The following is a 13,736-nucleotide window of genomic DNA, read 5'->3' as shown; positions in this document are numbered from 1 at the left end:
GCAACTGAAGATATAAAAAAGGAAAAGAAAGGCGCCTCTTAGTGCAGTATGCAAACTTCAATAAAGTGCACAAAAGCACTTACAAGATCGTTGAGTGTTAAAAAGCATGATAAAGTCAGGAGTCCTCAAGCAGTGCAGAGCCGCCCAGCTGCTGTAAGGAGATCTTGTATGTGAGAGAGGAAGCATCAGGGAATCCTGCGTTTTGGGTTCACTGCGGGACACACTAGGCCAGAGGTCCTCAAATTACGGCCCTTCAGTTGTTTAGTTACTACAATTCCCATCATGCCTATTCAAGTCTGTGAATGTCAGAGTTTTACAATGCCTCATGGGATGTGTAGTTCTGCAACAGCTGGAGAGCCGTAGTTTGAAGATCCCTACACTAGGCTGATGGTGTCAGTGGGGAGAAAGGGGCAGTAACGCGTTTCAGAGCATGTGCGGCTCCTTCGTCAGACCTACGCCCATACTCCTCAAGCTGGCCTATGAATGGTGAGGGGGGAGGAGTATGGGCGGATGTTGGATACACAATGATAAGGGAAGTGACCGGTGTAGTAAGAGGACAACCAAGACGACCGTGCAACGCAAATTGGATTGTTAATGTCGGTGCTACATACAATGAAGTACTGAAGGATGGTAGTGGTTAAATTAGCAATAATAAGTATACAAAACGCAAGGTTGACATTGAATCAGTATACAGGCGTGTTACATGGTCGGCTGGCATCTATACACATGCAAATAAGGCAATAAATCTGTTAAAAGGGGATATTAAAAATAGGAATAAGCGATAGGATATAGTGTATATGTTGTACTGATTATGGCTGTAACAATGATAAAACAATGCTGAATATTACTTGGCTATGAATAAGTGTATAGAGGCGTTACAAGGGTGGCCGGGCATCTATACACTAAAGAGATGGAGGCTTATACAAAATTGTACAGATTATGCCTGTAGCAATCAATGGTCTCATGGTGAGGGGTAATACTGAACTGTGAATTCGTAATATAAAAGTGTTAGGCCCCGTACAGACGAGCGGACAGTCCGATGAAAACGATCCGCCGGACCGTTTATCGGACATGTCCGCTGGGAGATTTCGGTCTGATGGCTGTACACACCATCAAACCGAAACCCGCGGACAGAGAACGCGGTGACATAGACGACACCGACGTTGTCCATCGCGCGAGTTCAATGCTTCCACGCATGCGTCAAATCAATTTGACGCAAGCGCCGGATTTCTGTCCGCTGGTTAGACGTACTAACCAGCGGACATGTCCGCCGGACAGCTTCCCAGCGGACATGTTTCTTAGCATGCTAAGAAACATTTGTCCGCTGGAAATCTGTCCGCTAGCCTGTACACACGATCGGATCTGTCCGCTGACACTGGTCGGCGGACCAGTTTCAGCGGACATGTCCGGTCGTGTGTACGAGGCCTTACAGGGGTGGTTGGGTGTCTATACACTACAGATGTCTGTGGGTGTGTTACAGGGGCGGCCGGGCATTTGCACACCTGCATGCAGATGTTACAGTTTCTCCCACACAACGCTTCGTCAAGCCATCATTTCAACAATAAGAAGCAAAAATTTAAGACTCACCATATGTACTATATACACATGCTCCACTAACCTTGGACCATGAATTTTGTGTAAAATACACATTCACCGAGTTTGTAAGATGGATCTTCGTAAGAAGATATTGCAGGTTTACAACAAAGATCCAATCACTATATCGGAGAAATCCAATTGCATTTCGCTTTTTAATCAACTGAAAACAGTCCTCAAAGAAAACAAGGTATGGTGGGACGCGGAGGGCCTTAAACAGTAGATTTTGGAATCAATGAATCCCAGGGGGCGTTGAAGTTCCCTTCAACACCCTATTCGGATGAATTCATGACTGAATGGAATTCGAGCCAAGTGTTCCCTAGATTTGATCAGGTTAATTATTAAACAGGATGAGAGAATGCTGGTTTCCATCAATGAGGAGATCGACTCCATTCGGGAGTCTCTGAAGGAACATGGAAAGCCATGGAAGCATATGTTAAACTTGATATAGACCTTGCAGATTCTCTCAATAAGTTTGAACTGGACTTAAATGAACGGTAAAAGGCTTAAATATTTGAGGGATGTCAAGGATTATAAAGATGGTTTGGTTTATACACAATCTGGTTTGGATAGACCGCAATCAATTTTGAAAAACTACAATAAAAACACAAACATGTGAACTTTAGCTCTCCGGAACAATCAGACTCTCCGTCAGAGATTTGATACTATGGATGGGAGCATCATCGGTCACCTCTAGAAGTTCCACGTCATCAGTCTTTTCCAAAGACATGGATGGTAATAATTAAAAATAAACTGCCCAACAGTTTCAGGCCGGGTTCACACTTGTCCGACAAACGCTCTGACATTGGGAGCTCATGTCGCATGACGTGTGAAAATCAATGTTTCCCTATGAGAGCCATCTTAACCGGTCCGACGCAAGTCGGTCCGACTTTGAAAATGCTCCCTGCACTACTTTGGTCCGACTTTGATCCTACTTCAGTCCATTGAATATCATTGAAGTCAGATCAAAATTAGGATCCTTGTCCTTACCATCCGACTTGTGACATCCGACATTGTGATTAGAGCAGCAGTAAAAAGGAATTTATCTTGCACTGGGATCGTTTTGATTGGTCAAAGAACAAGTCAGACTATCAAAGTCGGATCAAAGTAGTATCCTGTTCATGAAAGTCGGATGGATGCCGGACCAATGTAGGATCAATGTAGGACTGATGTCGCAGAGCATAGTAGGATGAAAGTCTTATCACTGTCCTGTTGTATCAGTGTGAACCCAGCCTCAAAGGACATAATGCAGGTGACAGCTGTTTTGGACAATAATAGTATCTCTAAGGTGATCAGATTTTTAGCTTTCCAATTAAGAGATGTCTCTTCTCTCTAAAGGCCTTTCTTTCTCTCCCAAAATGCATTTTGATGGTTTTTAAAACTATACTTGACGTTAACCGGTTTGTCCGTAATGTGGTGGCAAAGCATTTCAAGTCTGAGCTTGAGCCCACTGCTGATCTGCCTATAATTCCCTAGAGCGATGCATCTCTCATTATGTTCCCAGATGCATCCATTCAATCTTCAGGACCTGGTGATGCGATCTGCTCTGCAGAATCTGCAGTCTAAATAGGCAGGGGGCGCTTATTGTATTCAAGATTATGGCATTCAAAGTAGGAATACATATTTCTATCCAGTACAGAAGTGTACTAGTTGAACAGAATAGAGAGAACACCTTTTTTCTCCAAGTATAATCTAACACGGGCTGAGAGATCTGCCCTTAACCCTTTCATGCCTATGCCTATGTATGACATTTGGTGTTTACAAGTTAAAATCCATATTTTTGGCTAGAAAATTACTTAGAACCCCCAAACATTATATATTTATTTTTAGCAGAGAATCTAGAGAATAAAATGGCGATTGTTGCAATATTTTATGTCATACAGTATTTGTGCGGCGGTGTTTTAAACACAACTTTTTGGGAAAAATTTACTTTCATGAATTTTAAAAAAATGAAAAAGTAAAATTAGCCCAATTTTTTTGCATAATGTGAAAGATGATGTTATGCCGAGTAAATAGATACCAAGCATGACACGCTTTATAATTGCACGCACTCGTGGAATGGCGACAAACTACGGTAACTAAAAATCTCCATAGGCGACGCTTTAAACTTTTTTTACGGTTACCAGGTTAGAGTTACAGAGTAGGCCTAGTGCTATAATTATTGCTCTCGCTCTTACGATCGCGGCGATACCTTACATGTGTTATTTGAACACCGTTTTCATATGCGGGCGCGACTTCCGTATGCGCTTTCTTTGCTGCGCAAGCTCGCGGGGAGGGGGGCGCTTTAAAAAAAAAATTTTTGTTTTCTTATTTATTTATTTTTTCTAATATTAAATTTTTTTTTTTTTTTTTTACATTTTGATCACTTTTATTGCTGTCACAAGGAATGTAAACATCCCTTGTGACAGCAATAGGTCGCGACAGGTACTCTTTATGGAGGGATCGGGGGTCTAAAAGACCTCCGAGCCCTCCTTTGCACTTCAAAGTATTCAGATCGCCGAAAACGGCGATTCTGAATACTGTGTACTTTTTTAAATCCGGCGCCATTGGCATCTGAGAAACCCGGAAGTGACGTCATGACGCCGCTTCCGTGGTTTCAATGCGGACACTGAATCAAAGCCGTTTACGGCTTTGTTTCAGAGCGCGCCGAGACGCTGGAGGCGCCGGATCGTGGATCGCGTCTCCCGGTGGGACGGGAGGCCCGGTCAGAGCGGCGAGAGGCGGCGGGAGGGGGGGATGTCCCCTCCCGCTCCTCCGGCATAACAACCGAGCGGCTTTTAGCCGCATCGGTTGTTATGTTTGGAAAGCCGATCGCCCGCTCTGAACAACGGTACCGGGATGATGCCTGCGGCTGCAGGCATCATCCCGGTATAACCCCTGAAAGCCGAGGACGCATATATGCGTTCCGTCGGCGTGAAAGGGTTAAACCCAAGGTCACGGCGAGAATTGGTGATCAGACAAGGCGATGGGGGGGGGGGGGGGGGTTAGTTGTTGTTATGAATGCTGTAGATTATGGAACAGAAGCATTATGTCAATATCATATTTTAATGAATAATCCTACACTCATTTTCAAACAACTGTCTCATCTCCTGGATTAAGGATGTAATATGGGAGCACTGACATTAACGATCCAATGTGTGGGTTCACGGTCGTCTTGACAGTCCATACTCCTCCCCTTACTCCACCCCCTCATCATTCATAAGCCAGCTTGAGGAGTATCGGCATAGGTCTGACGAAGAAACCCCTCATGCTCTGAAACGCATTACCACCCCTCTCCCCACTGACATCAACAGTGTGTGTCCCACAGTGAACCCAAAACACAGGCTTCCCTGCTGCCTCCTCTCTCCAGCACGTTCGAAAATGCTTTACAGCTGCTGGACGGCTCTACGCTGCTCTCTACACTGTGCCGAGGATAGACACATGCAACAGATAAGGACTCCCAATTTTATCATGCTTCTCAACGATCTTGTAAGTGCTTTTAACCCGTTGCGCACTTTAATAAAAGTTGCATACTGCACTTAGAGGCGCCTTTCCTTTTTAGTGCCGATCACAAAACGCTCCCAAAAAAATAAAATACAAAATACACTCTAGCAATACACACCAAACTGAGCATGTACAAAGTGCCCCCAAGGCTCTGTACTATCAGGAGATTGAGTGGTGACAGTGGAAGAAGGGGAGGATCAGAGAAGATAGGATCAAACAGGCCTTTTACAAAATGCGGATTAACCCCTTATGTTTCACAGCAAGTATACTGTAACAAGCATGTTTTACAGTTGTGGATTTAGTAACATTTAACTCAGTAATCCAAAAATGCCACAGATCTCATGGACACAATAGGCAGACATAATCAGCCGACATAAGAGATACTCGGGACAAAAAAAAAAAAAACACCACACACACACAAAGGAACTATAAAAAAACTAAACTAAAATAGACATGTCAGTTGTATCAAATTCTGGCTTTGAGTATGGCACATTACGCTTATATTTTATAGTCTGATTATTACCTTTGACTTGTATATCGGCAACATATACTGCAACTCCACAGCATGGGGAAAGGGAAAAAAAGTAATTGGATACTATAGACTTTGTAAAATAAGTTCTTACAAAGAACTGGAATGGTTTTCCCCCACAGCTACCAACTGGAACTAAACATTGAAGGCTGGACTAGTGCCGAACACTCACTTTTGGTTTTTAGTAAGCACACAAGATCCCTTGTCATTTTTTTTTCTCTGAAAGTATCTTTTAGGGAAGTAAACCATGTGAATAATAGAGTAATTTATTCAGTATCTCTGAATAAAGATCAGCCTCACATCACATGGGACGCTTAGTACCATGGAGAGAGAATAGATGCTAGCACTACACTGTATTTACCACCTATTGTAGAAACACACCGGATCCCTCATCTCAGCATTTGGCAGTATTCAAATATCCATGTTCCAATAGGGAAAAAAATAACCTGAATTAATTATAAAAAGTGAATAAAAAAAAAAAAAAAAAAATCACTGAGCAAGAACAGAATACATTTTCACAAGCAGAATGAGATAGTACTGCATGATGGGCAAGAATGTACCTGTAGTAGCAGCGAGAGAGCTAGAATTTGCAAGAAAATAGCAAACCCAATTTGCAGAAATGCAATCCTGAACTTCCACTGTACTTTACTGCTGCCTGAAGCTATTCATGCATATACCAGAAAACCCGATTATTATTTTTTTTTAGAAGTTAATATTTTACATTTTTATTTACCAGTCCAACGCACCTGCTTCTATTTTTGCACCCCAAGCCTTATGTTATTAAGACAAGTCATTGGGGTTTTGTTTCCATCAAGTGGATTTTTTATTGCAGCTCTTCCATTTCCATAACTTCTGATTAGACTGCTCCAGACTGTAGACACTGGGCTGTGGTAGGCACTTAGCAAGAGTTCCCAACTATACCCACCCTTTCTACCCAGCCACTCTATTCATACAAGTCATTACTACAGCTTCTATGAAGAAAACATCATGTATTAATCAAAGGGGCAGACCTATCAATTATCCACCCATCCTCCAATCAGAAATTGGGATTCATTCATGGAAACGGTATGAACGACTGCTATGACGAGCAGCAGGGCCTAAAGAATGGGCATAGTTGGGAACTCTAAAGTTTGCTCGTCACAGCCCTTTAAATTTTAATCGACCTTCACTGCATTGGAAGATTGTGGGGGTGGGATGGCTATCAGGAGGAGGAAGATTTTGGCGAAAGGAAGACAAACAATTTAAGTTACAGATTACTAAAGGCAAGCAATATCCCTTTGTGCCGTTTTTTTTTTTTTAATTCTTTTATAAAAAAGATAAAATTTGGCAGGTTGTCATCATCTGCCACATACTGTACATACCACACAAGCTTATAACATGAAAAACAATCCTATAAACCTTGTGCTAGTATAAAAGGGATCCTAGGCTGTAAAACTTTGTAAAAGCAATTAGCAAGTGATTGAATGCTAGAAACTGCGAACAAAGTACAACATCATCACTTGGAATGTGCGACAAAAAAACATTTTGTTATAGTGCCACCAACAGGACATTCTCTGACAATTCACACTGAATGAAGGCAAAATCCATCCCAACATATAGGAGAGTTGAAACAATTTGTCAGCTTTGCATTATGAAGGGAACCAAATTACAAATTTTTACAATAAACCACTTCTATTGGTTTTCTTTATAAAAAACGCTGATATAGAGTATAATCATATTTAATGACCCTATAGATTTGCAGTTAGCGAGGATATATTTTTGATGTGCTATAAAACAGTCATCAGCATGCTGACATAATTAGGCTTTGGCTTTTAAAATGTGACATTCAGCCCAGGTGAAATCGCATCTCAAATCGGCGGCATTTGCCGGCAATGACACCGTCCTAATCGGTGCGACGCCACATTTGCGGCGATTTCAAAAAGTAGTTCCTGTACTCCTTTTTGCGATTTAGTGCCGCGATTTTCATAGACATCTGTGCAGAAACCTGCACAAATGTCTCTTAAATCGCGGCCGAAAGCGTGACTGCCAGCGGGAGTGAAATCGTGAGAGTTCAGCTGAACTCGCACGGCTTCACTCCCGCAGCACAGTGTGAACCAGGGCTAAAGCGTAGATGTTCCACGAAAAAAAAAAATATTAAAAGTAAGCAGCTACAAATACAGCAGCTGCTGACTCCAAAAAGCGGAGGTTCACTTTTTGTGTGTACCTCCGCTTTAAGAAAGAAAAAAAAAAAAAAACACAAGCAAGAAACAGATAGATATGTAATCTCTATATATCTATTTTAGAATAAAAAATATTTCATTGTGTTTACCAGGTACAGCCAGCAAAACGCAAGAACAAATTTTTTTTTCTTGATGAAGAATGGTTACAAGAGAGATATTAAAGCGGAGGTCTGCTGAAATAGTTTTTTTTTTTTAAATTAAAAGCCAGCAGCTACAAATACTGCAGCTGCTGACTTTTAATATCGCCACACTTACCTGTCCTGGAGTCCAGCGCCGTCCGCTGCAGAGGACGAGCGATCGCTCGTGGCTCTGCTGCCCCCCCGCCATCTTCGGTGAGGGAACCAGGAAGTGAAGCGCTCCGGCTTCACTGCCTGGTTCCCTACGGCGCATGCGCGAGTCGTGATACACCGTGCCGACTGGCTCCCGCTGTGTTCTGGGAGCCGAGTGTTCCCAGAACACAACGGGGGGGGGGGGGGATATGACGTCCTGCCCGCAGTTTACCCACAGACTGTGTGGCCGGAGCCGGAAGTGGGTGCAAATACCTTAGACAGGTATCTGCACCCTCCCTCCCCCCTGAAAGGTGTCAAATGTCACACCGGTGGGGGTTACAATTTGCGGAGGTGGAGGCTGGAGCTCTCTTGCTTTAAGGGTGTGAAAGCTATTCCACTATTGCCTCTCACAGCTTCCTACTGTCACTTGCCTGCTACACTAAGGCTACATTTACTTATAAGCGTCAGGGTCACTTTTTTTGCATGCTTCCATGCACATTTTCAGGCTTCAGCATTTGTTTTAGTCATCAAAAAGCTAGTTACTTGCTGGGAGAGAAAACGGATAAGCACAAAAAACATGCGCTTTTCTGTTGCTGCCATTTAAAATGTTACTAAACCCACAACAGTAAAATCAGTCTTTATATACAGCATAGGAAGCTTGTTATACTCAGGTGTGTAACCTAAAGGACTAATCATCTACATTGTGTAAAAAGGCTGTTTGATACTCCCCTCTTTTTACGGTCTCCAATCCATCTGTTAGTACAGAGCCTTGGGGGCACTCTGTAAATGCTCAGTTTGGTGTGTATTATTGCTAGAGTTTTTTTTTGGAACATGTGATCAGCACAGGGCCAATCAGCACTATCTAGACAGAGGGTCAGGGGTCATGCAGGTTCAAAAAACAGAGGGGAATGAAAACTCCTCCAAACTTTAACCAGCCACTGATAGAAGTCATAAGACTGATATAAATTGCTGATAAGAAAATGTATTTAGAAGTTTATACTTGGTAAAATAAATTGCATTTCCATGTTCTGTGTACTGTGGGAGACCAGATATATTGAATGCAGGTTCTGGGTTTAGCAACACAAGTTTATTGCAACCAAAAAAACTGATCATGTATTTTTTCTGAGCATTGAACAGCTCACATGTGAACAAGCACGATACAAATACATGTTTAGTGTTGAAGCGGTTGGGTGGAGCTGGGAACGCACATGCAGAAATACCTGGTGATCACTAGCCAACAGAGAAAAACACTAGCAGTACCAGGCCAGCATTGGCGCTAAAAGGAGACATTTGTCATCACCTTTACTTGGTCCCACCCAACCGATTGCACACCTTGGCCTCCACCCAGCAACTCTATGCCAAAGTGTTGGCTACTGTAAACAGATGAACAAGCTAGCAGGGAAAGTGCAAAGATTTACACTGAATTATTAATAGGTCTGATGAAATCGTAAGTGCTCTGTTCTTCGCTACTATAATAGGAGTCACATTACTCGAGGTGGAGATACTGGAGCTGCTTGCATTGTACAGACAAGAGCACCCATGAAGTTTAATACGAGTTTCTGGGGGGCACAACTATACAAACAAGCTAATAAAAAGCATGACCTTCTCAAGACTGTGTACAAATAATGGAATATAATACTGAAGCATAGCAAAGAAAATAAGTGCAATGAGAAATACCCATTAAAGGGCCGGGATGAAAAAAAGTTGTACAACCTCCATTTCTAAAGTTGAGATGCTCTGTAAAATCTACATAAAAACTGAATGCAAACTTTGGAAATTTTCATATACCCATATTTTATTTACAACAGAAAAAAACATATCAAAAGTTGAAACTGAGAAAATGTAAAATTTAAGTAAAAACAAATTAAGGAAATTGAAAAGTGATCTTCTTGACCTCAGACTGCATTAAAACAGGCCTAAGTCTGATGGATATCACTGCTTGAACTGAGGACTACTTCCAAAAATCACAGTTCGTTCACCTTGCCATCCAAAAATGCAAGTTAAAGCGCGGTCATGCAAAGAAGAAGCCGTATGGCAATAGTTTTCAACATAAATTTCACTTTTGCCCAATATATCTAGGCATGGAATTTTGATCTCATATTATGTATTACCTTGCAACAGTTGGTCACATTCTACTCATTCTGTATTGTTGAAAATGTTTTGTAGCTTATCCAAACCACTTTTTCAGTTCTTAGCTTGGGTAAGCCAAAAAACACCATTTAATTCAGATTTAATATTTAAAGCAAACTCCCCCATTCATTTAGGTCTCCATGCTTTATTAGAGACATCACTTTGGAAAACGCCTAGCATTTCTGGCCATGGCCATCTTGACTAAAGGCAAATGATTCATATATACCAATAGTACCTACGCTACACACCTTCACTACAATAACAGCTGCTTGCAAAACACAATTTTTGGAACTTCTGCTTATCCGTCTCCTCCCCTGCATGCGCAGTAAGAAACCGGCTGGTCACTGCCAGGTTCCCTTACCATGAATGGCAGCGGCTACACCCGATCCAAAGATCGGCTGGGGTGCCAACATGGGCTCCCTGGACAGGTACCGTATATACTCGAGTATAACCCGACCCGAATATAAGCTGAGGCACCCAATTGTACCACAAAAAAAAAAAAAAAATGGGAAAACGTATTGACGCGAGTATAAGCCTAGGGTCGTTTGTTGGCAAGACACCGGCTCCATGATGACATAGGACGAGAAGGCAGCAGAGTGGCGGCAGATTGGTGACTAATCGCGTGGCGGTGAAGTACGAAATTACAGCAGATAATTGGGAACTTGGTCGGCGAGCATGTTTAATGACAACCTAACAGAAAAAATAAGATGGGATATTAAAAAAAAAAAATAAAAAAATAAAAAAAGTCAAGGGAGGAGCGAAGCTTTTTTTTAAGGTGCCATAACAAGTAACAGAAGAGAAAAAGATGCATTACACTTTACTTATAATTCAAGTACTCAGGAACCAGTGTCTGTTTGATTGTTCCATCAGCAATTATCAGACCGTCACAAAATCCCTTATTCACTCAACTTGTACATTCATCTACAAGTATATGTCAGCAAGATTTCCCATAGGGCACTATGATGCAGGCTTGTTTATGCATAATAAGCAGAGATGAAAGAAAATGCATTTTAAGTTTACCAGTCCATTCTTTTGAAAGTCCAGCAGTAGACACTTAAGTTTCCTGTTCATACAAACCAAGTTTGACATTAGCTTCAATCACACCAACATATATTATTTTTTTTATTATTATTATTATTATTATTATCATAATAATATACATGCGCTGCATTTCTTTTCCACGTATCCATTTTGCCGTTTGTCCTTGGCCATGCTGGCTGCTATATATATTTTTTGAGTCACAGCGCAGTATATACATGCTTCCAATTTTTCAGCCCACATATATGTGACGCTGCTTTTTGTATTTCGACGATTTGCAGAGCGCTCTCCCAACAAGGAGACTAAGCTCTTGCATAGAGCCCTGTATCTTGTACAGTTTCTGATCACCTGACCTAGTATTACTAGTATGGGTATCGATACCGAGCATTTGCCCGAGTACTTGTTCTCTCTACTCACAACCCCGCCCCTTGACGGCGGGAGGAAGACTCTTGTTCTGGGTGGAAGTCATAGGACATCGCGCCTTCACAAGCTACTAGGGGGCACACGTCACTGGGGACCCACGATTGCCCAGTAATTGAGCAGGGCCGTGTACATAGGGACAACCACCGGTCACCTCTCCCAGTCAGTCACCTCCCCCCACAGTAAGAATCACTCCCTAGGGAACACATTAACCCCTAGTGTTAACCCCTTCCCTGTCAGTCATATTTATACAGTAATCAATGCATTTTTATAGCAGGGATCGCTGCATAAGTGTGAATGGTCCAAAAAATGTGTCAAAAGTGTCTACCGCAATATCGCAGTCCCTATGCTTTTGTTTATAGCGCAAGAAATAAAAACTGCAGAGGTGAATACCACCAATAGAAAAGTCTATTTGTGGGGAACAAAATAATAAAAATTTGGGTACAGTGTTGCATGACTGTGCAATTGTCATTCAAAGTGTGACAGCGCTGAAAGCTGAAAAATGGCTTGGGCAGGAAGGGGGTGAAAGTGTCCTGTAGGGCACTGTAAAGGATATCCCTGTTTTTTTTTTTTTGCATTGGAATAAAAAAAAAAAAAACAGCTAGATCAGGGCTTGATTTAGGCCAGTTTTAGCATTGGGGGCAAAAAGGTCATGGTCAGTGTATTTTAGGTAGGATTAAAATAAATAATAAAATATTTTTTTCAAGGGGATATCTATCACCATTTACCATCAAATCAAAGTGCATGGTGTCCTGAAAAACCAAAGTATAACTTACCTGGTTACACTAGTAGTGTTGATGATATGTACAGTTTACCAACACATGCCAAAGTCGCAAAACTGGGTTTAGGCATTAAGTTCAATAAGTTCAAAGTCCAGAATTTATCAACTTTGTCTGAGCTGTCCAAAAAAAAAAAAAAAAAAAAAAAAAAGGTGGGGGGGGGGGGGGGTGAACTGAAATTACAATTTTCAGAGCTTAGCGAGGGGAGCCGTCACGTACCTGATGGGAAACTGAAGTGACGAGGTCGGCCTCTCTCATAGCTCCAGCCCTGGTCCCGCTGGAGGTGAAACAGAGGACACTGAGGGACAGGAGGAACACGAGTGCCTGCAGATGTAGACCCAGACAGCAGTAGCGGGGGGTGCGAGCCGGGATGAGGAGGAGGAGGACCATCAGATCACGGAGAACAGCAGTACAACGAGGATCAGCCTGGGGTTAAAGAGGCACTCCGCTGGAACAGTGGCACTGGGACGTCAGATGATGTCAAGTCCCTGGAGGACAGCAGGAAGTCGCAGAGAGTCGCAGGACAGAAGTTGCAGACACTCGGAGGTTGCAGAGGAACGACACAGGAAGCAGATGCAGGGTCACAAAGGTAACTGGGTCAAGTAGCAGGCGGGCAGCGAGGTACAAGGCAGCAGCAGGGTCAAATGGGTAGCCAGGATCGGGAACCGGTAATCAGAGCAAAAGCAGATTCCAGAAACAGGGTCAAGGCAAGCCAGGTTCAGCAACAGGAGTCAAGCAGGATCACAGCAGGGTTCAGGGTATCGGGTAACAGCTGAAGACCAGTCAACAAGGATCTGGGGTCAGGGCACTTCCTTAAATAGGCCCTCTGGTGCCAATTGGCGCACATGCCGTCCGTTGAGCGCGCATTGGTGCGCCTAGGCATCTTAGATCGCCCGTGCGCATCAGACGAAAACGAACAGTTCTCTTACAGGAGCTCTGAGAGCTGATTGGAGGGAACACCCCCTACCCCCCCCCCTACACAGCACACAGAAACAAAGCCGAGGCTGTCCCATCAGCTGGAGGTCCATCCCGTCACCTTTTTTCTCTTGGTGTCAGAATAACTTTTTGAACGCGATTCATGCTGATAGCAGAGGAACAAAGCAGCAGACAGAAATTACACTTAATGCTCTTCATTGAGACAAGTACACACTATAGAGCAGGGATATGCAGTTTTCGGACCTCTAGCTGTTGCAAAACCTAAAGTCTCCTCATGCCTGTGGCTGTCAGTCTTGCTATGCCTTATGGGACTTGTAGTTCTGCAACAGATAGAGGTCCG

Source organism: Rana temporaria, chromosome 8 (assembly GCF_905171775.1).
Source record: "Rana temporaria chromosome 8, aRanTem1.1, whole genome shotgun sequence".
Taxonomy (NCBI): domain Eukaryota; kingdom Metazoa; phylum Chordata; class Amphibia; order Anura; family Ranidae; genus Rana; species Rana temporaria.
The sequence above is the reverse complement of the archived record's forward strand: the minus strand, read 5'-3'. Positions refer to the sequence as shown.